We start from the raw sequence: 27866 nt of genomic DNA, 5'->3' as shown, positions 1-27866 counted from the left end.
AGTAAAAATTCTTTTGGGTCTTCCACTAAACAAGCATAAAGAATTAGTGCAGGAAGAATAGCTATCTCTCGATTTTATGAGAAGGAAGGATCTGGAATGACTTTTCTGGATCAGTTCAGGGCCTTGGCTCTTCTCCGTTAGTAACAGCCAGTAGGAATGGCCTCTGACTAATAGCTTTGATGGGCCAGGAGCCGTGCTGTGTATTTTACAGTCACGGTCTCTGTTCCTCCCGACCGTCGTGTAACGTAGGCGTCCTGCGTCCCGCTTTTACAGGGAGAGGGACCTACGCGGCTCGCAGGTTCTTGTTTGGGGCCGCACGTGTACTTGGTGACGAGGCTATAAGCTGATTCCGGAGCGCGTGGACCACAGTGGCGAAAGGAGTTTTATCCAGTACTTAGGTGGTGTTCCCTCTGTGCCAGGGAGGGTTCTGTGTCCCTTCTGTGCGTGTGCCTGGTGGGGTCCACCCCTGATGTTGTTGTGAGGATTCAGTCAGTTACCTGTCCCCTTCGTACAGATGTGGAAGTGGAGGCGTGGGGACGCCTGGCCCAAGGATGCGTACAGCCGGCCGGGGGTGGGCTGTCACGGCCCTTCTGGCCCCAGCTACCCCACTCGTAGTTGCCAGGCCAGCTGCATCCTGGATAGAATAACAGGACATGTCCGCATCACAAGCAGGAGAGCTGCTAAGCCCGAGCTGCATCTCAGTTCTCACTTTCATTATGGGACCCGAGGGGTGTGCCTGGAAGAAGTGCCCCGGCAGCAAGGCGTGGGTTCAGTGGGGAGCTTGCAGACAGGGTGAGAAGGACAGGTGACTTGGAGACGCTACCGGCGGTACAGTTCTCAGGGTTGAACACCTGGCTTCTCTCAAAGGTGCAAAAGGCTGGGGAATGTGAAACTAGTTAGGAGAGCTTGTTAACAGCTGGGGCAAAAGATTGGGGGTCAAGGGTGAGGCATGGCAGGGCCAGACAGAGTCTGTGGTGTGCGTGAGGCAGCTGTGGACAGACCGGAGACGTGTTTGTTAGCTGAACTGCCTGAGCTTGCTGGTGATGGAGAAACCCTCAGTTTCAGCCCCAGGTGTGGCCACCCGAAACGTCTCCAGTCATCCCCAGCTGGGAGCCACTGGTCTAAAGACTTGGGGGCAGGACTGACCCTCAGTGCAAACTGAAACAATTCCTAGTGACACACCACCTCTCAGTCGTCAAGTTGACAAATAAAAAATTTTTTTTCCCCACTTTTGGAAAAGGCTGGGGTTTAAGTCATTTTGAGGGCATCTTGTTTCCAAAGGGGGAAGGATCAGAGAGTTGCATAATTTTGGTCTCTGCCTTATGAGGGTTCTTGAGTTTCTTTCAGTATGGTGAAACTCTAGTGTATTTGTGTGAGAGTGCTGGGTGTTTTGGTTTTAGTTTTAAATCTTTATTTTTACTTAGGACATCTTTCTGATCTCCTAAATAAGAAGGTTGACACCTGAAGAAGCACTTTGGTTTGTGAATAGGAAGATGTGTTTGTGTGCCTGTTTGTGTGTGTGTGCGTGCGTGTGTTTTAATACTCGGTTCTTGAATTAGCTGATCGTTGCCATTGGCGTCCTAGATTTTGAGGTATTTAGGTAAGCATAGAGTTGAATTTAATTGTTTTCCCAGAGGGATTTGCTTGCTGTGTTGTTAAATGAAATTGAGGACAGTACCCTTGCCCTTTGCAGGTGAGGGTTGGGGGAGTAGGATGTGTTTTGCACATGGTAGGAACTGAAACCTGAACACCAGGACCATATGGTGTTCAGAAACTTCCATGATAATTTCAGTGAATAAATAACGTGCTTGACAGTTACATTTAAAGGTACGCTTAGTACTCATTGCAAAATGTGGAGAGAGTGCTGTGGGACTTGAGGGAGAGATTAATTGGCATTCTTTTCTACCCCATGGTACCCTCACTGTGTCATCTGTAGACCAGAAATTGATGTGTCACCTGAAGATTATATTGATAGTTTGGTGTTACATCTGTGGGGAGAGGTTCAGATTGCTGTGGGTTGACAATTTGCTGAATAAGAAAGATCACGCTTTCCTAATACTTTCTTTATTTTTTAATAACTTTATTTATTTATTTATTTTTGGCTGCGTTGGGTCTTTGTTGCTGCACGCGGGCTTTCTCTAGTTGCGGCAAGCGGGGGCTACTTACTGTTCGTTGCGGTGCGTGGGCTTCTCACTGCGGTGGCTTCTCTCGCTGAGGACGGAGCACGGGCTCTAGAGTGCAGGCTTAAGTAGTTGTGGCTCGCGGGCTCTAGAGAGCAGCCTCAGTAGCTGTGGCACGTGGGCTCAGTAGTTGCGGCATGCGGGATCAGTAGTTGTGGCTCTTGGGGTCTACAGCGCAGGCTCAGTAGTTGTGGCGCATGGGTTCTAGAGCGCAGGCTCAGTAGTTGTGGCGCACAGACTTAGTTGCTTTGTGGCATGTGGCATCTTCCCGGACCAGGGCTCGAACCCGTGTCCCCTGCATTGGCAGGCCGATTCTTAACCGCTGCGTCACCAGGGAAGTCCCTATCATAATACTTTAATGTATCATGTTTAAACGTCGTGATTCTTTTTCTCTCACTAAGTAAGATTTCATGCCACTGAATAAACTTTAACGCTTACAAATATTGTGCGACTGATAGCTTATGAAAGTTTTTTGTGTTTTTTTTCCGTTGATACTAGCTGTGGATGGATTATATAACTGTAAGCCCAATTGGGTCATGTTATGTTACCTCTCTCATACCAGATATTCATGTGCCAAGTCCTGTCTTGGTCTTTGTATGTGGGATTTATTTGGCATATCATGGTGTGAGTTGGGGAAGTGCTTTTCATTCGTCACGTGTGACATGTATATGGTTAAGTCTGCTGCCGTGGGGTGATGGGTAAGTGATACACATGTCTATATATATGTGCTCATATACATCCATGCATGCTCACAATACTGATTTTGCCAATTCTACAAGCGTTAAATACTTCTTATTAGTGTCATAATGCTTTAAAGAAGAAATCAAGTTTATATGTGTCTTGGTTAGTGTCTCTTTTTCTCCTCATTTGAATAACTCATACTTTTACACTGAACTTGTAAAACCTTCAAGCGTAATAAAATGTCATTTTGCAGGAATGCATGGATATTAAGTGACTTCCCTGAAGAGTATATGAAGAAAGTATGTTTCCCCATTGATTCTTAAATTAAAAATGAATGATGTTTCCTGAGTATTTATTGCCCTATACTTACAGTGCTATGTTTGTTTTTCTTCAAAGTTTAAAAATGAAGGGTGACTTTCTTTTGGTTGTGATCCTACTGTTTGTTTTGGATGCACTGCTGTGGCATGCCGGCTGTATTCTGTGCTCAGCTATAATAAAGTGGTTCTCAGCGATGCTGTTGAAACAAGAGGCTAGTTGGCTTTGTGGCAGGTGCCTAGGACTTGTGCAGTTTGGTTTTGTTCCGTTTTCTGTCTCGGTTGTTGCTAATAGATAGATGACAGTTTACGACATTTGCGACATTTGTTGAATGAATAAGTGAATGAATGAATGCACAGAGAAGGCCTTGCGTGCTGTTCTAGTTTCTGTCCCCTGGAGCATCCACTGTGCAGAAGCAGTGTTTCTTGCCAAAGCATATGTAGAGAGCCGTGGTCTACACCCAGGTGTGATGGGGTGAGGGCTCCCTCACTGCCGTCGTGAGGTGGCATTCAAAGAAGCTGCCGTTAGCAACCTACCAGTTGTCTTGTCCCTTGTGTTTTATATTTTTTATGTTTCGCTGCTATTTTCTGCTATGATGTTGTGAGTCGGTCTAAATTTCTGTTTTGTGAGGGACCTTCCTATCTCACCTCAGATGAAAGAGGGCCCTCGGTTGCCCTGTTTACACACTGGGTGTAATAAAATCCAGTCTTAGGTGCAGAGAGATGTTTCTGCTTGTGTGATCTCATTCTAAAAGGTCCTCAAGTTCTTAACGAGGAAGGAGGCCCTAAGGAGTTAAATCACAGAACCTTATGTTGGAAATAGTAACGGCGGGGATTTAGAAATCACTCTCAATGTTTTCTTCTGAATGCGTGTTTAACATCATCTCAGGGTGGGTGCTAACGGCACTGATCTTCCATTGCTGTCTTTTTATCCTCTTTGTCATAGTCTTTAGATTTGTACTGTCACATATGGTAGCCACTGGCCACGTGTGGCTCTTTAAATTAAATTAATTAACATTAAATTCAATTTAAAAGTCAGGCCTTCAGTTGTACTGGCCACATTTCAAGTGCTCAGTAGTCACATGTGGCTAAATGAATACCTTACTAGACAATGAAGGTACAGTGCAGAAAGCTTTATCAGATGAGAGATGGTTAGTTAGATTTTTGCCCAACAGGTATTCCAGGAAAGAGAGGGAGGGGAAAATACCTCAAGTCTGAAGAAGAGAAATTTCAAACCAAGTGACTAAAACTGTGACTAAAAATTCAGCACATCAAAAAAATTACTACATGAAGGCTCATCATCATGTCATTTTAGAAAATCAGGGATAAAGGCAGTATCTAAGCGCTTTCTGAATTTAAAAAAAAGTCATAGGAAGGATTTTGAATCAGAATGACATCATATTTCTTAAGTTAGAAAACAGACTGAGCTTAGAATCCTATGAAAGTTTATTTTCACTCAGAATTTCGAAGTCATTCCCTCACTGGTTGTTAATTTAGAGTGGCATAAAGTTGTTTGTACATGTTCAGGATATCAGTATAACTTAGCTTTCATACATCACTTCTCAGGAAGCTACTAGAGAATGTGTCCCATCAGAACGAGAGAGTAAACCAAGAAAGGGGAAGATTTGGGGTCCCAGAAACAAAGAAGGCAGAAGGGATTCTCAGGATGCTGGTGTGATCTCGGGGCATCTGCTCTGAGCCGACCCACCTCTGACAAGTACAGACTGGAGCAGAGACCAGAGGAAGGTCTGGTGTGTATATATTTGGGGAGAGGGGGTGGGGGTGAGGGCAGGATAGACGTGGAACTGACAGGTTATCCGAGTTAAAAATTGAAACGTTGTGGAGGGTGTTGGAGGAATTATCAAAGAAAATAAAAACAGAGGCAACTAATAATCCCAGGAAAATTTAAGGGTTGCATAAGAAAGGAATCCTCATCACACTGTACTGCTTGCTCTGCGGTGCCGATGCCATTGTCAAAATAAAACGTGTGCAGTCTAGATTGAACCCCCCAAATGTTATACTGTTGGGGAAACATGGGAGGGTAAGTCCAGGGTTGGTGATGGGAATTTTAAAAACCAAAAATCCTCTTCCATGTGTGAGAAAATCAAGTTAAGTGGTATCTGACGTTGATAGGATATATTATAAGCAGCTTAACTTAGGAACATGGAAGTCCGTACTAGGGAGCAATGCCAATAACAGAAACAGTTCTAAGGTTTGAAAGTGGTTGCTTTGTGAAGTAGAATTGAGGATAGATGGTGCTGGAATGCTTGCAGTGAAAAAGGAGGAGTCTTTTGCCTCCCCTGTGTACGTGTATTACTTTGAAAAGAAAGGTGGCTTGGAAAATGAAAGTATACAGTATATATACCTTGGGCAAAATTATAGAAATTTTAGTATGGTTCAGATTCGGGGTTCTCAACCTTGGTGATACTGACATTGGATCCACATAATTCTTTGTGGAGGTGGCTCTATGCTGTGGGCTGTGGGATGTTTCGCAGCTTCCCTGGCCTCACCAGATGCCAGTAGCATTCTTCCCCGGAGTCCTGGCAACTAAAAATGTTTCCACACGTTGCCCGGTGTCCCGGGGTTGGGGCGGGGGGGGCGGCAAAATCAGCGCCATTTGAGAAGCACCGATTTAAAAGATTTAAAATCTGGTATGGAACGAATCATCTCAATATATAAAAACACTGGTCAGCACAGTGTGGGTAATGCAGCAAACAGCAGCTTCATCACGAAGAACTTGAACCCCATACGGAGCACATGAAGTGGTTTGGAATTCTCTGGTACCGTGAACCGCTGCAGCCCACCCCTGCCTTTGGGACCAGGATGTGTCTTAGCCCCTGGCTCTTGGCCCAGTTAATTCAGGGCTCACCAAAAAAAGAAAAGGACTCGGGAGGAAACCGCGGCTCCTGTGTCATGCACCGTGGCTTCGGAAAACATACTTCAGATTTTTCACATTATTTTCAGGATGATACAACTGAATTTCTCCAGAGTGGAAATGTTAATCATTATGGCAACTTTGGGGAAAAAATGCGCGCTTTGGATATATTTCTGTGCTCAGTTGGCTGCGGGACGAGATACATTCCTCCTCCCCCGCCTCCCTCCCCCACCAATTCTTTTGCAAGTTCTTGGTTCAGTTCCTTGCAAGGTGTTTTCCCTTAGAATTTACAAAGGAAGTCAACAGGAAAATGGTTTCTCAGATTTTTTTTTTTTGATGTGGATGAAACCTCATAAATAATTTAATACCCTCATTTCACAGCTGAGGAATCTGTGGTTCAGAGAGAGTTTCTTATAATTAATTAGGAGCAAAGTGAGGCCTGTAACTCCTCTTTTTTTTTTTTAAAAAACGTTTTCATTTAAACAAATAAAATGCATGTGCACAGGAATGCTGGAAGGAAGACACAACAGGGCAGTGAAATGGATCAGGCCTCTGGCGTGTTTTGTCAGCACTTCCATACCGTTCAGGGTTTTGAGCGTGATCTGCCAGGAGCCTGTGCCCTTCCTTGTCAGCTTGGACAAAATGAAAAAAAAAAGAGAAGCCAGAAGTTCATGAGGGGCTCCTTAATTCCAATTCCTGATGGTCCAGACAGAGCCCCTGTGGGGGGAAGGGGGTCTAGGATGATGCAGGACCAAGTCAGAAAGGGAAGGCTCTGGTCCCCCAGTCTCCCAGCTCTTGTTGGGGCAGTCCTGGAGCCAGCGTGCACAACCACTGCAGCTGTCCTTACACTGGTGGCCCAAAGAGTGACGTTGGTCCGTACTGCTCGGGCGGCTCCTTCCTCCCTCTGCTGGATGGAGGCAGCCGCATTCTCTCCACGGACCGGCCCCATGGTACTCTGCTTGCTGTCCGCATCCTCATTCCTGAGTACCACGACAGCAAGAGCATCCCCCGATATTTTGGGAAACTTCCGTGCCTTCCTCTTGCTCCCATTCGTTGCCTCCAGTACCACTCAAGCAGCAGCCCCTTTCTCTTCTACCTTGCCCGACTTCTTGCGCCAACAAGTGCCACCTCCTCCGTGAAGCCTCTCTAGATCTCTTCCGTGCGGAGAAGACGGCGTGCCTGAGTCCTGGTCATCCTGTCAGCCGCGGTCGTCCTTGTCCTCCACCTCAGTAGCAGTTATTTGCTAGTCTTTGCCTGATTTTGGAGAGACGGCCGTCACTAGAAGCCAAGAACACACACTGTTTTGGATTCCCTCCTACCTTGCTGTACGCTCCTCCGTCTCATTGGCCAGGTCCTCCTCCTCAGGGTTCAGTGGTCAGTATATATAATATATATATAATCGACTATATTATATATATAATCGATTATATAACATATAGTCGATTATATACTATATATAGAGTTGATTATATCATATATAATCGACTATATAACATATATAGTCGACTATATATATTACGTATAGTCAATTATATATATTATATATATAGCCAATTATATAATCTGTTCTTTTTCAGATTTTTTCCATTATAGGGTATTACAAGATACTGAATATAGTTCCCTGTGCTATACAGTAGGTCCTTGTTCTTTATTTCATATATGGTAGTGTGTATCTGTTAATCCCAAACTCCTAATTTATCCCTCCCTCCTTCTCCCTTGGGTAACTGTAAGTTTATTTTCTATGTCTGCAAGTCTGTTTCCGTTTTGTCAATAAGTTCATTTATATCATGTATTTATTTATTTATTTATTTATTTATTTATTTTTTCTTTTTTTTTTTTTTTTTTTTTTTTTTTTGCGGTACGCGGGCCTCTCACTGTTGTGGCCTCTCCCGTTGCGGAGCACAGGCTCCGGACCTGCAGGCTCAGCGGCCATGGCTCACGGGCCCAGCTGCTCCGCAGCATGTGGGATCTTCCCGGACCGGGGCACGAACCCGTGTCCCCTGCATCGGCAGGCGGACTCTCAACCACTGCGCCACCAGGGAAGCCCTGTATTTATTTTTTAATTTATTTATTTTTTCTGTGCTGCATGGCTTGTGGGATCTTAGTTCCCCGACCGGGGATCGAACCCGGGCCCTCGGCAGTGAAAGCTCTGAGTCCTAACCACTGGACCGCCAGGGAAGTCCCTGTGTCAGTTTTTTAGCCACCACGTCTAGGTGATATCGTACGATACTTGTCTTTCTCAGTCTGACTTACCTCACTTAGCATGGTCCTCTTGAGACCAGCGGTGCTCAGAGGGGCGCGTATGCCCTCCAGGGGACATGGGCAGTGTGGGTCAGTTTTGGTTGTCACCGCTTGGGAGGATGGGGGATTCCTATCGGTGTCCAGCGGGCAGAGCCTGGGATGCTGTCCAGTATCCTGCAGCGTAGAGGATGGCCCCACCGCACACACCACGGTCTGATCTGAGTGCCGAAGATGAGAAGTCCTGCATCACATGCTCCCATCCAGGCCCTCAGCTTCAGAGGTCATGGTTACTGCCGGACTTAACTCTGTGACTGGGACCTCTCGCACTTGCTGAGACCTGTGTGCTTAACTACCTAGTTAACAGCCTGCTTGGAGAGCCAATGGGCGTTGCAAAGTTCACACGTTAAAAGACTCTTGATTTCTCCTCCGCTCAACCTTCGTGCCTCCTGGGCAACGGCCCCACCTTCCAAATTTTGCTCAAGCTCTGAACCTGGAAGGCGTCCTTGCTTCTTCTGTCCCCTGCCCAGCACACCTCCGCCCTACTGGGGCGTCCTCCGGCTCACACCTCCAGACACACCTCAGACGCTGTGCGTCCCTCTCCGTCTCGTCTCTCATCTTCCCCCCCTGCACTGTGTGAACCACTGTGTTCCTCTGCTGAGCAGGAGCTCCTCTGGGTTTTGTTCTAAGAACGATGGGAGCCCCTGAAGTGTTTTTAAGTAGAAGGATTGTCACATTTTCTTTTCTCGTTCGGTCTGGCGCTGGGTGAAGAGAGGTCAAGAAGAAAGGATCAGACTCCTTTCCAAGGGCTGCAGAGTCCTCTGTGATCCAGGACCTGCTGTCCCTCACTTCTGCTGCCCAGCCCACTGGCCTTCCTCCCTGTCTCCCAGTTGCCAAGGTCGATCTCACCACAGGACATTTGCACCTGCTGGCCACTCTCACTCCCATTCAAGGGCTCGCTCCTCACAGAGCTGCATCCCAGCCCCCGCTGTAATCTCAGCTCCTTGTCCGCTGGGCACTTGTCTCCCACTACCGCTTTGAGCCTCATCACTTCTCTCGTGTTAAACAGTCTTGTTGTGAGTTTTCTGACGAGTTTATTGTCACTGATCTCCCCTCACTGAGATCCCCCCTATCCCCCCTTTTCACTATCTGGCCGGGTAAGTGTCACATGACGTCAGACCTCAGGTGTCCCGGAAACCAGGGCAGCACTGAGCAGCGTTTCCGCTTCCCACCAGACTGGGCGAGTAGTTCTCAGTAAGCATGTGCTGAGTTGCATTGAATCTAGAAATACCTGTGTTTTCACTTAGCGTGTTTTAGGATGCTAGAGAAAAATGAGAGATGGGTAGATGTTTCAGTTACTGGTGTTCCCTGGTGACGTGATCACAGTCGGTTCTCAGATAGTGAGACTTTTGAACACATTTGTGTGTGTGGACAGTCACATTGTGTGCTCTACATAGAGATGTAAGCCTGCAGTTCACCTACAGTGGTTCTCCACCATCTGACGCCGTGATTATGTCAGCTTCTTAAGACCTCCTATTTCAGAAGTCTGCCGGCATCGCGAACAGTCGAGAATGTATTCGAGATGTCTTCGTTGATATGTTTTGCCTGACTTTGGGTATTTTTTTCATTGACAGGTAACTGAAGACAGAAAACAGGCCTAAAAATAAACCCTAGAAGGAAGAAGGGATTTGCCTACATTTGGCTCTGAGTAAGTGGAATTGTAAAATGGATTTCTTTCTTATTCCGTAATGAACATCCTGTCAACCGCTCCACGTTTTCTGCGCTTAAAAATTAACTATTACCATATTGGCTGTACGTACCGGAAACAGTGATTTCCCAGGATTTCTTGTAATAGGTGATTTGGTAACCAAAAAATGCTTTGTATCTGCGTCGGCACTTCGTAGCAAGCTCCTATTTTATTTAGCTTCTGGAAGTCAGAAAGTTTAGGAGAGGGAAATGGAGATGGTTGTTAAAGTGCGTGTGCTTTCGAGGGAAGCATCATTGCTGCCGGTTTTTCCCATGTGCATTTCAGGTACGTATTTTTCCTCAGGTGGCTGATTTATAATAAACAGAGCTTTTTGACTCTTTCGCCTTTTACAGGCTCCCTTTGTCTTGTATGTGCCTCTCAGAATGTGTTTGGAAAATGACAGGCATCCAGACAGGCATCCACTGCTTGTGGACCAACCAGAATTTTCCATAAAAACTTCGTTTGGTACCATTGTGAGGCAGCGTGGCCTGTGCCGTAGGCCCCTGGGGCGGCGTTTTCGTCCTGTCTGAGCCCCGCGTGGACTGTTGTGAGGGGTAGAGAGAACCCAGACTCACCGAGAACAGGGCCGTCTGGGTTCCGGAGTTGCCATCTTGGCTGCTGTATTTCACCCAGTTTACAGCGAGGCCCGATTCTCAGCCACATCACGAACATCCTTTTCAGATCACCTTTTATGAAAGTCTCCTGTTTCTGGGATGACCATCCTTTGAATCTGTTGCTTCTGGAGCCTTGTGGAGTCTACCAGGATGTGTGAAATGTGTCTTGTGCTTTGGGGTAAGGGATTGCAGGTGCTGGAAAGCCGTGGTGTGCATGGGGTGTGCCATGGGTGCTGCAGACATCTGCTGCTGTGGGAATTCCTAGGAAGGGTCTATCAGCCTGTGCTAGAGCAGCTGAGGAAGGCTGGACCTTTCTCTTGAAAGGGACACTTGGGTTGGGTTCGGTGCTGCATGGGATTTCAGTACATACTGAGGAAATGCGTTCTAGACGGGACTCTGGGCAAAGGTGAGGAAGTCAGGAATAAGAAAGCTTTTTTTTTTTAGGGAAAAGTGGATAAACCAGCCTGTGGAATGCAGGGGACTGGGGGGAGGGGCAGAAAAGGTATAAGGAAGAGGCAAAGACCCTGAACTTGACCCTGTCTGCACAGGGCCTAAAGGAGACTGATTCTGATTCTCTTAGCATTAGCGCTGCCATGTTTGTGCGCCAAAGGTGACCTTTAGAACCAGCCCCCACGGGTGAAGGAGGATGAGTGTATCACGGCAAAATACTTGTGTAACACCTTACTGTGTGCCAGACATTGCCATAATTCACACAGCTGACAATTCACCCATCTGGAGCGCACATACAATTCAGTGGTTTTTAGCGTATTCACAGAGTTGTGCAACCGTCACAGTTGATTTTAAGAAATGTCATCCCTCCCCAAAGAATCTCATACACGTTTGGAGTCCCTCCCCAGTCACTCCCACCTCCCCCAGCCCCTGATCACCACCAGTCTGCGGTCAGTGTCTGGGGAACTGCCCATTCTGGACGTTTCAGGTAAAAGAAATAAATCACGTTAACGTGGGTGCTGTGTGACTGGTTTCTTTTTTACTTAGCATAATGTTTTCAAGTTTCTTTGTAGCATTCCTTTTGTTTGCCAAGTAACATTCCATTGTATGAATAGACCACGTTTTGTTTATCTGTTCATCAATCACACACTGTTATTTTTGAAGACTTCTATTTTGAAGTAATGTTAGACTCAAAAAGAGGCTGCACAAATAGTACAGTGAGGTCTAGAGCGCCCTCCTCCGCCTTCCCCGGCTGATAACATCTTACGTGAAGGTACTACTTACCAAGAGGAGGAAATGGACATCGGCACTGTTGACACAAATGTGGACCTTATCTGGATCTTAGCAGTTCTTCTGTGCGTGCGTGCGTGTGTGCGTGCATGTGGACAGTGTATGAAATATGATCACGTGTAGATTCCAGCAACCCCCATTGTAATCTGATGCAGAACTCGTCCATCAGCACAGGGGAAGCTCCGTATGCCCCGTCTGTACGGTCACCCTCTCCAGCTCCTGGCAGCAACTGGCTTCTCCGTCTCTGTAATTTCATCCTTTCAAGAATGTTCCATAAATGGACTCATGCAACGTGTGGCCTTTTGAGACTGCCTTTAGTGACTTAGCCTCCGGCACTTCAGATCCATCCCAGGTGTTGTGTATTACTACCAGCGCCTGCCTGGTATTCCACAGTCTGGATGCACCCGTGTGTATTTATCCGCTCATTCGTTGAAGGGCGTTTGGGATCCTCCTAGTCTGAGGCTAGGACAAACAGAGCTGCTGTGAACACCCACGCACAGGTTTCGGTGTGAGCCAGCTGCTGTTTTCAGGTCCCATTTATTCCTCATGCCGTCCACTGAGGTCGGTGCCATTGTCGCCTCTATTGTCCAGAGAAGGATGCTGTGGCACAGAGGAGCCCTGCCGCCCCCCCCCCCCCCCGGTCATGTGGGCAGTGCTGGAGCTGCCGAGTTCAGAAGATGCAGCCATGGCATCGGGCTTCCGCACCTTCAGGACGCTGCTCAGGAGAGAGTTCTGGCCCAGCTGATGTGGAGAGCAAGCTACCCCGCGTCCCCCACCAAAGAGAAGAGCCCCAGCGTCAGGGCTGGGATCTGAGCCGCGCCGCTGGGGATGAATTCCTTTCATGGACAGAAACAGACCCGCCTCAGAGGGAACCCAGCCCATTGTCCTGCTGAGCTGCATCCCCCTTTGGAGGCCTGTGTGTGTGATCAGGGAGGAGGGTCAGGCTCCTGGGAACCCGGGGAAGCCCTGCAGGTGCTGTCGGCCCTTGGGGTGATGGAGGTCAAATCCACCGTCCACGGGTAGCACGCGCCCATGTTATTGCTGCCGAGGACCGCCTGGCTGCGCTCCCAGAGCCGCTGCCCACGCGCATCTCCGGGCGCCGCCTTCAGAGGGGCTGCTTGCTTCCACCTGGAGTTCACTCATCCAGGCAGCGAGAGGCCGAGCAGCGAGAGGCCGAGCAGCGTCCTCTGTTCTGCCCTTTGTCACTGTTGTCCTAGTGCAAGGACAGAGGAAGGAGAGGAGGAGAGCCCTCCTGCTTCCGGCCCCGCGCCGCTCTGGGAGGCTGGTTGGATGCTCTGAGGCTCGGTCTGTACAACGAGGAGGTCAGTCCCTGCTTCGTAGTGTTTCGGTGCAACGTGTACCACATGTCTTGAGCACATCGAGTCAGTGCACATTCCCGTTCCCCCTCCTGCTCTTGGCCCACTTCCCCTGCCTTATTCACAGCCTGGAAGTGATGGAGAACCCCGGAATACACAGTGTTTGCTTTGGGGCTGCGTTCTGTGTGTGTGTATGTGTGTGTGGTGTGTGTGTGTGTTTACGCACGCACACATGCGTGTTGCTTATTCTAAGCACCTGCCTTCTCATTTTTCTCTGCAGTTCTTTTATTTTTATTTTTTATTTTTTTTTTGGTAGGGGGTTCCTAGTAAGTGGAATGGGTGGCCAGTTCTCACCAGTTCCTTTCTCTTCATAAAATCCAGGAAGGGCTCAAATGAGCCCAGTAGCTGTCATTAAAAGGAGCCCTGACTCCGAGAGAAGTGGTTCCCTGGAGCCCGGAGAGTTTCCTGTTAGAATTAATTAGAACTGGACACAGTAACAAGGACAAAACAGTGTCTTTTGTGGATCTCATCTGGGTGGACCGTTGTGTTAAAGACCAAACCGGCTGCAGGGGTTTTCATACTAAGTTGGTGCAGGTGGCAGCCCGGGGAGGGGTGGGGTTTGTTCAGCAGGGCTGGGGTGCCATGGGCTAGAGTGGGGTGTTGCTCATTTGTCTTATTGAAAGCCATAAAGCGTCCTGGGTGCCCGCGGAACCATAGCCCGTTGATTTAAAGACGTGAATCCCATGTGGTAGAACAATTGCATTTTCTGTGGTCTCCAGCTGATGAAAAGTGCTTGATGAGGTGCTGCTGTTGTTGTTGTTGTTGTGTTTTTTCGGTATGCGGGCCTCTCACTGTTGTGGCCTCTCCCATTGTGGAGCACAGGCTCCGGACGTGCAGGCCCAGCGGCTATGGCTCACGGGCCCAGCCGCTCCGCGGCATGTGGGATCCTCCCAGACTGGGGCACGAACCCGCATCCCCTGCATCAGCAGGCGGGCTCTCAACCACTGCGCCACCAGGGAAGCCCTGGGATCTGATTTTGTCCTGACACGTTATTGCGGTACTTAATCCTAAAGCAACTGTTGTTTACTTGCAGGGGTGTCTTTTCAACTCTGATGAGCTTATAACTTTATTTACACAGAACAATTTAAATGAATTTCTTTGACATGTTGGTGCAAAGTAGGAAAACAATTCATGTTGTATCTGTTCATTTGTTTCTCAGGTAAGGAGTGCCTCCTGAGTGCTGGGTGCTGAGAATGGAGCAGGATATTATTTTGCTGAGGGGGCCTGCCACACAAAGATTCGATCTGGTTTTTGGTCTAAGATGGAAATCGTAGGGTACAGACTTGGAGCTTGATGTAAGCACAGTAGAAATAGTTGAAAATCTGTTACAAAATTTATACTATCTCTGGCAAGTTACCTTATGCAACAAAGTGGTCTCCTGGCATTTTAAAGTCTTAAAATACACAGATACCAGCTACCTTTTGTTTTTTTAAACTAAATAAGGCGCTGTTGTATGCATTTTTTTCTTTTCTTTTTTTTTTTTTTTGTAAACCTAAAGAAAAGCTTCATTTGAAAGGCAGATCCTCACAGCAGAAGGATTTTCTGGTGTATTTTATGTTGCTGATTAATTTGAAGTATGATTCAAGTTTTAACTTATAGTTTCTTTGTTAAATTAATTACCTTATTGGGTATGGTATGCATTTAGTCTTTATTTTAATGTTGCTGATTCATTTTAAGTGTGATTCACATTTTTTCTTTGTTAAATTAATTACATTATTGGTTACTTTCATTCTTTCATTTACAAACCTTCTAATCGGAGGCACTGCATTTGACAGTGATAAAGGGCTGGGTATTTCCTAACCTTTAATATTTTTCCATCCACTTTTTTTAAAAGTTTTTTTTAAAATGTATTTATTTAATTTATTTATTTTTGGCTGCATTGGGTCTTCATTGCTGCACACAGGCTTTCTCTAGTTGCGGAGAGCAGGGGCAACTCTTTGTGGCGGTGCACGGGTTTCTCATTGTGGTGGCTTCTCTTGTTGCGGAGCACAGGCTCCAGGCATGTGGGCTTTAGTAGTTGTGGCTCTCGGGCTCAGTAGTTGTGGCTCGTGGGCTCAGTAGTTGTGTCTCGTGGGCTCTAGAGTGCAGGCTCAGTAGTTGTGGCTCACGGGCTCTAGAGCGCAGGCTCAGTAGTTGTGGCACATGGGCTTAGTTGCTCCGCCCGTGGGATGCATGTGGGACCTTCCCGGACTAGGTCTTGAACCCGTGTCCCCTGCCTTGGCAGGTGGATTCTTAACCACTGTGCCACCAGGGAAGACCTTCATCCACTTTGAAGATATTTTTCTGTGTGACCACATAGTGTTTGGTTTACAAAATGTATGTTCCTCTAAAACACCAAATCTAAGCTGAAAATGTGTTTTCAACTGAGTCTTGTCACAGTGTTTACTGACATAGAATATTGTCACTTTGCGTTCTGTAGCTATTTGTCTTTGTCAGCGGATGTAGGTAGAATATTAATCTTGTATGAAATTCAGATAAGCAGGGAGCAGATGGATTTATGGCTCTCGAAACCTGTAAACTCTGCAGCTGTGGTGAGTTCTTGAACTATGAATAAAGAAATTCTGGACTGTGGCTAGCAAGGGCTGGCGTGACCTGATTTGCCACAAAGTACATCACCCTATCAGGGATCTGTTTCTTGCGATGTGTCTTCTCTGGTTTGCTCCTGATGCTGTGATGCTGCAGCCGTGGGCTCCCTGTGAGAGGAGAGTGAGATGCCTCCTTCGTGTAGTAGCCCAGGCATGGCCAGGGCTGCTCCGCATCCCCGGGAGGCTTTGGGGTCCCAGTGGCTAAAGCAAGTTCTCGGGTCCATTTAGTCTCTGGAGGCTGAGGAGTGTCCGCACCACAGGGTCTGTGTCAGCCAGATAGGGCGCATGCGAGGCTTGGCGAGCGGGCGCCCCTCCCGGTGTCACAGGACTCCCATCGACAGGACCGCAGCACCCGCAGGACGAACGGAGTGGGGTGCACCAGGCCGTGCAGGGGTTTTGGAAATGGCAGCTGAATTACTGCAGTTTGGAATCGCTTTTGGAATCCCAGAGTCGTGGCTGGGACTGACTTCCTGCCCCGTGTGTCCACTGTCCCCCAGCAAGAAAGATTGTTCCTTGGAGAAAGTGCAGAAACGATTGTGAAAATGTTCCCTTCTGTGGATACTGCAGAAGTGATTAACAAAAGTGAGTGCCCCTGCCACACACACACGTGCACACACGTACGCACTTCCCTAGAGTGGAAACATCCTCTGCTTGCTGACTACATCCACTGTCTCAGAGAAGGAATGAGCTGTGTTAATGCATTTGTGGTTCATAGCCCAGGCTGGATGGCTTGTAGCCACTTCAGCCAAAGCCACTTTCTTCAGCAGCTTTATTGAGGTATAATTCATGTCCCATCAAACTCACCCCCTTAAAGTGTATGATTTGATTGTGTTTAGGGTATTCACAGAGCTGTACAGCCGTCACCACAGTCTAATTTTAGAGTATTCTCAGTTCCCCCAGAAGAAACCCCATGCCCCGTAGCAGTCACTCCCCATTTCTTCCTTGCCCTCCCCAGCCCCTGGCGACTGCAGATCTGCTTTCTGTCCCTGTGGCTTTGCCTATTCTGGGCTTTTCGTATAAATGGAATCATATGATACATGACCTTCTGTGACTTGTTTCTTTTACTTTGCATAATGTGTTCAAGGTTTCATGCATGCTGTAGCATGTGTCAGTGCTTCATTCCTTTTTATAGCCAAATAATACAATTTCATTGTAGGGTTAGACCCTATTTTGTCCATCCATTCATCAGTTGATGGACATGGGTTGTTTCCACAGTTTGACCATGGGAATCATGCTACTGTGAACATTCCAGTACAGGGTTTTGTGTGGATGTGTGCAAAAGTAAGACAAAAATGACCCAGTGTGGGCTTCCCTGGTGGTGCAGTGGTTGAGAGTCCGCCTGCCGATGCAGGGGACACGGGTTCGTGCCCCGGTCCAGGAGGATCCCACATGCCACGGAGCGGCTGGGCCCGTGAGCCATGGCCGTTGAGCCTGTGCGTCCGGAGCCTGTGCTCCGCAGCGGGAGAGGCCACAACAGTGAGAGGCCCGTGTACCGCAAAAAAAAAAAAAAAGAAAGAAAAAAAGACCCAGTGAACCATTTGCTATCAAAATATTGGATTGGCCAAAAAGATGTTAGATGTTCCAGAAGAGGTTACGGAAAACCCCGAACAAACCTTTTGGCCAACCCAATAATAAAGGGAGGTTTTTAAGATGAAAATGTACATTTTATCAAGTTAAGGATTTTTAAGATAAGTATCCTTGTAAATGTGTTTTTGTCTTCTGGCACCTGCCCCGTCCCCCAAAATATAGCACAACAGGGCTATTTGAAGTTTAGAAGGTGTTGTGTCCTTCCCTGGGTTGGTACAAACCAGGGCACATGAGTGCGCTGTACCCACGAATCACTCGGGTGCTGTGTGCTGCACATTTGGGCAGATACCAGGCCTGTTGAAGGCGGTACAGTATTGAAGCAGGTTTGTAGATGGACCTGGACGACTCCAGGAGCACAGAACTGGGAGCAGGCTCATCAGGAAAGACTGGGTAACATGCTGAGATGCAGCAGTTCGTTTCAGTGGGTCCACATAGCTTGTTTGGATGAGGTAGGTCCAACAATTTTCCTTTAACCCAGACTATATCTTTAGGCCAATCTGAATATTTTCCAGGTTCATACATTTTTCAGTTATTGCATGTAAATTTGGAATAAATGCCTTCTCTCTCGACTTCCTGTTTTTAAAAATACAGTTCTTAAAATTACCAACTTGTCCAAGGGTCCAGTGGTCAGTTTGTAGAAATTCCAATTCTTTAAATCTTCAAGAACCACCACTTTTTTTTTTTTTTTTTGCGGTACGCGGGCCTCTCACTGTTGTGGCCTCTCCCGTTGCGGAGCACAGGCTCCGGACGCGCAGGCTCAGCGGCCATGGCTCACGGGCCCAGCCGCTCCGTGGCATGTGGGATCCTCCCAGACCAGGGCACGAACCCACGTCCCCTGCATCGGCAGGCGGACTCTCAACCACTGCGCCACCAGGGAAGCCCGCCATTGTCATTTTTTTTTTTGTGGTGGTAGGCGGGCCTCTCACCGCTGTGGCCTCTCCCGTTGCGGAGCGCAGGCTCAGTGGCCACGGCTCACGGGCCAAGCCGCTCCGCGGCATGTGGGATCTTCCCGGACCAGGGCACGAACCCATGTCCCCTGCACCGGCAGGCGGACTCTCAACCACTGCGCCACCAGGGAAGCCCTTGTCATTTGTTAAAATGAGTTATTCTTAGTTTTCCAAGCCTAGATCCTCCGTCGTGCCTGGTGTTAATTTGCCTCCCGGTCACTCTTCTCCTGAGGTCTTCGAGAAGCGTGCGCGGCGTTAGAACTGTAATGAACGCCGTCGGATGGCCTAGGTCAGCCGCCCCCAGTAGAACTTCCTATGAAGATGGGGCTGTTCCACCCCCGCGCCATCCGGTGGAGCAGCCTCTGGCCCCGTGTGGACCTTGAGCACTTGAAACGTGACCCGTGTGCCTGAGAAACTGGATTTCAGATTTCTTTCATTTTAATTCATTTAAGATTAAAGAGCCACCTGTGGCCAGGGGTCACCCTTTGTGCACAGAACGGGTAGGTCAGGAGCCTTATTTGATGGGTGGGTTCAGTGAGGCCCCGCGGTGGTGGCGGGAGACAAGATCCGCCTGTGGAAGAGCCAGGCGTCTCGACCTGGGCCTTTATCTGGGGGGACACCTGGAAACCTGTGTGGTCCCTGACGCCTTGAGGACAGTGGTTCCCTAAGGAGGTGACTTTGTGTTTGCTGCCCCTCCCCCTCCCCCTCCCCAGATATCTGGAGTGTCTGCAGGCGTTTTGGAGTTGTCACAGCTGGGGGCAGGGGAGCTCCTGGCATCTAGTGGCTGGAGGCCAGGGATGCGGCTCAGCACCCTGTGGTGCACAGGACGGCCCCCCACACAGAGTGATCTGGTCCCAGGTATTACCAGTGCCTTGGGGGAGAAGCCCTGCTGCAGATTCACGAGGCTGGCCCGGCCCTTCCATGGGGTGCACACGGCCGCGGCCCCATCTTGTGAATGGCGAGGTGGAGCTTGCTCACGGGGCCGAAGCTGGGCAGGTGTGCAGCCCGGTGAGACCGAGACGGAGGCGGTGAGTGGGCCGTCCGCCTCCCGTGTGCTGGCCCGCTGAGTGTACGGCTAGGAAGCTGGCGTTTGGCAGGGGTCCGTGTGAGAGTGTCCTTTTAAGTGGCAGAAGCCACAGAGTCCTCCCTGCTCTGTGCTGCGTTCTCTCAAGTGGAATTACGGGAGCCCTGCCCCTCCCTGGTCACCAGCGTGATGGGAGACGGCCACGGGGCCTGGATGTGCCCTCGTCACTTTGGGTTTGGAGACTTATCCCTCCAGGATACTCAGAAAGCATTTGGAAAGGTCCTGTTTTGCCAACCAGTCTTGGCAATATCGAGCCCGTATCCGCTGGGTAACCGCAGAGGAGCATCCACCTCCCGTTAAGGGCCGTGAGGGGATTCTTAACAATGTTTCCTGGGGGGCTTCCCTGGTGGCGCAGTGGTTGGGAGTCCATCTGCCGATGCAGGGTGCGCAGGTTCGTGCTCCGGTCCGGGAAGATCCCACGTGCCGCGGAGCGGCTGGGCCCATGAGCCATGGCTGCTGAGCCTGTGCGTCCGTCCGGAGCCTGTGCTCCACAGGCTCACAGGGGCCCCAACAGTGAGAGGCCCGCGTACCGCAAAAAAAAAAAAAAAAAAAAAAGGAATGTTTCCTGGGTATAGGAAACGGCCCCAGCACGCACCCCAGCTGGAGGTGGTCCCCCCATCTCCCAGCACCCCCAGCCCTCCCCCGCAAAGCAAACTGCTGCTGTGGGAGCTGGCCCTGGTCCCAAGAAGGACGGGGCGTCGTGAGGAACGCGGACACGCTTGAGGGTCGAGGCTGAGCACTGCATCACGCCAAGCCGGAGGAAGCGGGAAGGAGCCCTGGGCGAAGCGGGGCCGAGAAGGGCTCTGTCGGCGGTGCGGAGTGGACCGAGCTGCTGCAGTCAGACAAGCGGCGTCCTGTGCTCGAGCGCAAACAAACGGGTCGCCGTGGCAGGATGCAGGCGCAGCTTTGGCAGCGAGGCCGCTCCTGGCATCGTGGAACTGAATTGGCCGTTTCTTGTAAGGATACTGCAAAGTGCTGCGACCTCTGTCATGCTAAGGAAGCTCGGACAGCTTGCGAAACATAACATGGATGATAAGAGAAAAAAGAAATGAAACCATGATGCTTCTACCCTGTGGAAGTCATTTTTATCCTGTTTGCAGACACCATAGATTTAAGTGGGACAGATGTGTCAGCAATTTCATAAGACGGTTATCCTAGGAGTTAAGTTGAAATCATTCACAAAAGTAAGCTCTCTGGCAAACTGGAAACCCCAGGGGGATTTTGGATCCTATTTAATGTAAAATTCCTTAAAGCAAAGACTAGCAGGCATTTTGTTACAGTTCCAGGCAGTTTGTTGTTTTTTTTTTCCCCTAAGTGTGTGTGAATGTATGAATTACTCTGTGTGCCAACCATGGAAAATAAAACCACAGAGAGGGGGAGGGACGTGTCAGATAAATTCCTTTTCAGCAGAGAATTAAGGCGTCTTGTTATAACAGAATCCATCTCCACAGCAACGTGATGCAAGAAGCTGTAACAGAGCTGAATTTTGCGGACTGTATCTCCACGGTGGACGCATTGGGAAGCCCACCCAGGCATCGTCGCAAGCTCTGGTCTTAACTTTGGTGTGAAAGGGGCTTTAGGACACCTGCCTGTGGAGTAGCGAAGGCACAGCTTCTAGGATTCCGATTTTACCTCTTCTAGGGACTGGCCTTGACATATCTCGCATCGACGCTTACCGATAGAACTGGAAATCGGAACCAGACTAATTAGATTGACTTTTCAGATCCCATATGTGAGCCGAGAAGGGACTCGTAAAGCACGCCCTGTGTATCCTTGCAAGGCTGAGGGAGGGAACGACAGGGCCGTGAGCCGCTAAGAGCTAGCTGTCCTTTTCCGTTACGCGGCACGGGATGCCCTCTGCATTTGGGGGCTCCGGATCCGGCGGGTTAGGATCCCCGTGCAGCCCTGAAGAGAAGTGAGTGCATGGGACTGCTCGCTGGTTTACACTCTGACCTTCTCTCAACAAGTCAGCCTTTTAGTCCCTGCCCACCCCGCAAGACAGCAAAGGAGGGAGCCCACAGCCGTTTCACACGCTGGATGTGAGCACTCTTCTGCAGCTGGAGTCACAGAAGGTCGAGGAAGGGAACGGGAAGCTGGAGGTGACAGAGGGAATCTTGTCAGTGGGTTCAGGAAAGTAAAGGGAGCCACACTGGTACCAGCGGGTTTTTTTGTTTGTTGGTTGGTTGGTTTTCTGGCTGTGCCGCCTGGCATGCAGGATCTTAATTCCCTGACCAGGGATTGAAGCCATCCCCCTGCAGTCGAAGCACGGAGTCCTAACCCCTGGACCGCCAGGGAAGTCCCTGGTACCAGCTTTGATATTAGTTGAAATCATATTGATTTAACCCCTGTCGTTACTAGTGCTGCTGTGGTTCTGGTTGCTCTTGGAAACATTATTGCACATCCATCTTGAGTCCCTAGAAGTGACAGACAGCCCTGCTGAGTGAAAGGGGTACAGACCCCTTTCATGTGAGGCCTGACGTTACACAGCCACAGTTTTTTTTCCATCTTCCCAAAGGCCGTCTGAGTGAGTTGGTTAAACTCGCGTGCTTGCAAATCTGCAAGTTCTTTTCTCGTGCTCTCTGTGTCACGATTGGTTCTACCATTTCTTGTCCACCAGGATGCATGAGAAGGAGTCAGAGTTCACACTTTACTCCAGAACGTTCCAAGGAGTAGGCTCCAGTGCGAAGCCTTCAAGGGCTGTAGTTCTCACTGAAGGGGGGTTTTACCCCCCAGGCGACTCTTGGCGATGTCTGAAGATGTTTTTGGTTGTCCCAGGTGGGGAGGCGCTCCTTTCTTCTCTTGGGTGGAGACCAGGGATGCTGCTCAACACCCTGCAGTGTACAGGACGTTCCCAACAATGATGTCATCCAGCCCCAAATGTCACTAGCCGAGGCTGAGAAGCCCTGTCCCAGGGTACTTTCCACTTGCTCGGTGCTGCTCTATCTAAAGATTGTCTCCTTGGAGAGGGTCACGCCCCCGTACACTGGCCAGCTGTGCATGTCCCCGAATTCTGAAAGGAAGTTGGAAATGTGAGGGTCAAGTCAAAGGAAGCCTACTGCCTGTTGAGCAAAGCAGGGACCCCTGTGAGCTGGTGGAGGTCTGCTGCCTGGCCCAGCCCAGCCAAGACCTGACTGTGTTTCTTTTTTTTTTCTTTTTAATTTTTATTTATTTTTGGCTGCATTGGGTCTTTGCCGCTGTGTGTGGGTTTTCTCTAGCTGCGGCGAGCAGGAGGCCACTCTTGGTTGCCGTGCGCGGGCTTCTCATTGCGGTGGCTTCTCTTGTTGTGGAGCACGGGCTCTAGGCGCACGGGCTTCAGTAGTTGTGGTGCGTGGACTTGGTAGTTGTGACTCACAGGGTTCAGTAGTTGCAGCACGTGGGCTTCAGTAGTTGTGGCTCGTGGGCTTCAGTAGTTGTGGCACACGGGCTCAGTTGCTCCGCGGCCTGTGGGATCTTCCCGGACCAGGGCTCGAACCCGTGTCCCCTGCATTGGCAGGCAGACTCTCAACCACTGCGCCACCAGGAAGGTCCCCCTGACTCTGTTTCTCATGGCATTTTTCATGTAGGTTTCGCCAGGGTTTCTCCTGAAGGACGCTGACTCACGGCTGCCCCTCCAGGTTCCTTTCTTTCCGGAGCAGTTCAGGTGAAGCGTGAGCCCAGTGTTCCCTGAGGACGAGTCAGGAGAATCAGGCCCGCGTTTCCTACATGAAGGTATCGGGAAGCCTCAGCATCGTTACCAGAACGCTGCTGACCATTTCCCGAGGGTTGTTCGGTTTGGAGACTGGGTAGCAGGTGCCTGTGGCTTCCGCTGCCCAGATGAGATGTGTTGTGAAGGCCCCCGCCCAGCACACTCACAGCCGTAATTACTGCTTCAGAACAGAAAGTGAATGTTCAAGCAGGGTTTTCGTACTCACTGGAAGTGCCATCTCTCATATGATGGTCATGTTGTTGCACCTGCCCGTGTTGCATTCATGATGTCTGTAAGCTTCTTTGCTGATGCTCCCCAGGGGAGCCTCATCCCCACAGGGGTAGCCTTAGGAAAGGGTCAAGCCTTCAACGTGTTGATTCCATTTCTTGGTTCTGTTTGTGCACTCCGGCCCTAGTGCCTAGAAAAAAGAATTCCTTGTTTTTATCCAGTGCACCTAAGTCCGTGATGCTTGTGATACTGTTTATCTGATCAAGCGTGTAGGGAGATGAGGTGTATGAATTTTAGCTTTATTTCAAGTTGGATGATTACTGGCCATTCGTCGCTATGTGATGGCTGCTTTAATCAGTGGGGTTCCCGTGGTTTTCTGCTGTTTCTGTTTCAAAGAGGGTAGTGAGTAAAATGGGATATTAAAGTTGATTGCATTGGTTAAAGATTGGGACAGCGTTGCATATATAGTTTAGATGCTGGTCGGCTAACGTCTGACATATACACTCTTAGCTTGTTAACATGGAAATTGTCAAACATACAAAAGTATATAGAATATTTTGGTATATTCCCCCTCACCCTGCTTCACCCACTGTCAGGATTTCATGAGCTGGTGTCACCTGTCCCCTCACTGTTTTTTTTTTTTTCTTTTTATTAGAGTAATTTAAAGCAAATCTCAGGCATCTTGTTATTTCACCCATGAGTATTTTCGGATGTATCTCTAATATAGTAGTATTTTTTAAAAATGTATTTACCGAGGGCTTCCCTGGTGGCGCAGTGGTTGAGAGTCCGCCTGCCGATTCAGGGAACACGGGTTTGTGCCCCGGTCCGGGAAGATCCCACATGCCACGGAGCGGCTAGGCCCGTGAGCCATGGCTGCTGAGCCTGTGTGTCCGGAGCCTGTGCTCCACAACGGGAGAGGCCACAGCAGTGAGAGGCCCGCGTACTGAAAAAAAAAAACAATGTATTTACCGAATACCATCATTATCCTGTATGAGTTTCCTCTGGCTACTGTAAACAAATTACTACAAACTCTAGGGGGTCTTAAAACAGCAGAAATGGATTTTCTCACAGATCAGGAGATCAGAAGTTCAAAATGAAAGTATTGGGAAGGTTGGTTCCTTTTGGAAGCTCTGAGGGAGAACCTCCTCCATGCCTCTCTCCTAGCTTCCGGTGGCCCCCGGCGTTCCTTGGCTTGTGGCCACATCACTCCGGTCTCTGCCTTCATCTCCACACAGCCTTCTTCCAGGTGTCTATGTCTCCAGATCTTCCCTTTCACTTCTGAAGACGCCAGTCATTGCATTGAAGGCCCACCCTAGTCCAGTATGACCTCATCTTAATTTGATTCTGTCTGCAAAAGACCTGATGTCTATATAAGGTCACATTCACGAGTACCGGAAGTTACAACTTCATCATATGTTTTTCAGGAGACGCCATTCACCCCACCCAGTAACTGTGAGCTTAACTCTGAGCCAGATGTGCTGAGTCGATTAACTCGCCAGCTACCAGAAATCTTTGCTGGAACGTGTTCATTATACAGATGGTTGCCTTGCATTGAGAGGTGGCTTTACCTGTCACCCCATCCCCAGGAGGGAAGTGAGGGTACTTGCTCAGGGTCACACCTCTTGCGAGCTGTGGGGCTGGGGAAGAACCCTGTCTGGCTCCAAATCCAAGGAAACTGGCTACGGTTTATAATGCAGGTTCATGAGATGTGTTTGCTGGAAGTCTTAGAATGTAAAGTGTGTATTGGATGATCTCCGTGTGTCTGTAAGGCTGTACATCCACTCCTTTTTAATTATTTAAGCAAATTGTTGGTGCTCTAAAAATACACTATTTTTTCACCAGAGTCTTACATGTATTTTGAAACTTTACATAACTGTGTCTTTAGTGTATTTCTTGAAGTTTGCTAAACTTGGCCATGCTTCTCGTTTGTACACCACCCACCATGCCCATCCGAACGGGGGGCTTTCCATTGGGTTGACCCCCATCGGGATTGCACACCGATGCTTGCAGATGAATTAATCATGCTCTTAGGTCTCAGTGATGGGTCTAGAATGTTAGTTTGCTTGTGACTTCAGGTCATGTGGATGTTTTCTACAATAGTGCATCATAACTCATTTTTAAAAATGAGTAGACTTTTTTTTTTACAACAATGTATGGGGTACAGAAATCATTCTTTTTTTTTTTTTTCGGTACGCGGGCCTCTCACTGCTGTGGCCTCTCCCATTGTGGAGCACAGGCTCCGGACGCGCAGGCTCAGCGGCCATGGCTCACGGGCCCAGCTGCTCCGCGGCATGTGGGATCTTCCCAGACCGCGGCACGAACCCGTGTCCCCTGCATCGGCAGGCGGGCTCTCAACCACTGCGCCACCAGGGAAGCCCCATTCTTCTTTTTAATGAAAGTGTTTATTGGCAATAAACTTAGCCTTCAACTTACTTGTATTTACAGTATCATTTTGAAATGGATACTCTAAGAGAACTTTTGTTTATACCCAGGATAAAAATTACACAAAATTAAATGATGATTCGGAACGTCCTTGGGATAGATTACTGGCAAGTCGCCTCGTGGCCCAAGGCTTCCTGTTAGGATGTGTCTTTGAGATTGACTTTCCTGCTGCTCTCGGCTGCCTGGATTCCTGCCCACACACAGATCATCCCTCGACCTGTTAAGCGTTGTACTTACTCTTGCTTAACTCTTCATCAGTGATTGAACTCAAGAGTTCTTTTTAAAAATTGCATTTTTAAAGATTTCCTCTTGGGAGTTTTCCTTTTGAAAAGGATACAAATGGTGCCAGCCATTTAAAGTATACATTGTTAGCCATAAGTTAATTTTTATATCCCTAACGTCTAAGAATCATGACGTAATACTAGTATGGGCTCAGAGTATGTCCCCTAAGATATTTACCGATTACCAAGGAGACGAGGGCAGTGGTTTATGGGGAAGAATCTCAGCAGGTGCCACCACCCGAGCCCAGTTGCTGTGGATAACCGCACCAGGAATAAGGCCTAGTGACATCATGTGATGCCCTGAGAAGGACACAGCATCACTTCTGTGGTATTCCTGCTGGGAATGCATAACCTGCATCTAATCGAGAGAAGTGGACAAACCCAAACGGGGGTGGGGTGGGGGGCGGCATCCTACGAAATAACTTCTTGCGCTTGTCCAAAGAGTCTGGCTTTGAATGGCAAGGAAAGAAAGGGCGACTGTCACAGATCAACGGGTCGTGGGGTCCTGGATGGAAATCGGAGACAGAAAAAGGACCTGTGAGTTTGCTTAAAGTCTGTAGTTTAGTTAGGTGTGTTGTGCCCGTGTTGATTTCTCTGTTTTGACCATTGCTGTGTTTATTTAGGATGTTAACACAACAGGAAGCTAGATGAAGGCTACGTGGGAACTCTCTACTATTTCTGCAACTTTCTATACGTCTAAACCTATTTTAAAATAAAGAGGTTTTTTTTTTTCCCAAGGAATTATTTTACATATGATTTAATATGATTAACTAATGTTTTGGTTGGTGTTGCCATAACTTTTAGCAGTTACGTTTCTTTGTAAAGAACGTGCCAAAATGTATTTTCATGCAAAACTATCAACTGAGACCTTATTTAGTTTGAACAAAATGTCATGGAGGTAGGGCTGGTTTTACATAGGAATTCTGAACATTTGCACGTTTTTTTTTTAAGGAAGTTCATTTTGTAGTGTTCCTCTCCTTGGAAGAAAACCCACCCATGTTCAAAACACAGCATGTTTTAAAGGCATTTGAATTTTTAAAGATTGTTTCCCCCTCACTTTTGCTTTGCTTATTATGAGCAGGGTTGTTCAGGGGTATTCTGAATTTAGCTTTTAAATCAGTGCTGCATGTCATTCTGGTTGACCTGTAGTCTTATCCTCAGCCTCACTGGAAGGGGCCCCTCCTTCCCGTTCTTAGCAACGTTAAGAGAAACCAGTGAGAAGATGGGGCTCTTTGAGTCTTGACTGGTGCATCCCATAGGGCAAAGGATGCCCCTGGGGGCATCCCTCAGAGATGCAGGGGCTACCCCCAATCCAAGTCATTATGGGGTGTGGGGGGCTTGTGGGGGGAGGAGTGACGGAAAAAGTGGGTCGGGGCCGGGAGGACCCCAGCAGGGAAGACAAGACCCAGTACACATCCCAAAGCTGGAGCTGGTCCACCACTTCTTGGGCTCTGCCATCCCAGCTGGGACTCCTGTTCTCTCCATGTGCCCTTGAGCAAAAGCTCCACGTTTTAGGGCTAAGTGTTGTGCTCTGTCAAAGACTATCTTTCCCCTCACATGAGGATTAAATGCAGTTGTCCACCGAAAGCACTTAGCACGATGCCTGGCCCTGCAGCAGTCGCTAGGCCCACTTGATGTTATCTTTTGTCCTCACTTTGTAGCAGAAGAGATCACTGAACCGCACAGCCTCCTGTCTGCCTCTCTTTGCTCAGATGCCATGCTCTATGTCCCAGTTCACTGACCTCCCTCATCCCAGCTGATTT

At 48.7% G+C, this 27866-nt stretch overlaps 1 protein-coding gene across 4 annotated transcripts in view; it reads left to right on the top strand.

Annotated features, from left to right (window-relative positions):
• The window catches only part of LOC308609733 (F-box-like/WD repeat-containing protein TBL1X), a 225002-nt gene that overhangs the window by 75128 nt on the left and 122008 nt on the right, over nucleotides 1-27866 (top strand). For all 4 annotated transcript variants that reach the window (XM_081223442.1, XM_081223441.1, XM_081223439.1 and 1 more), the window contains one exon: nucleotides 9923-9996. The gene's annotated coding sequence lies outside the window, so the exon portion shown is untranslated. The remainder of the gene's footprint in view (nucleotides 1-9922; nucleotides 9997-27866) is intronic.

This window comes from Mesoplodon bidens (assembly GCF_964165515.1).
Source record: "Mesoplodon bidens genome assembly, chromosome: Y".
Lineage (NCBI taxonomy): Eukaryota > Metazoa > Chordata > Mammalia > Artiodactyla > Ziphiidae > Mesoplodon > Mesoplodon bidens.
Note: the sequence above shows the minus strand (reverse complement) of the source record. Positions and strands in the feature narration are given on the sequence as shown.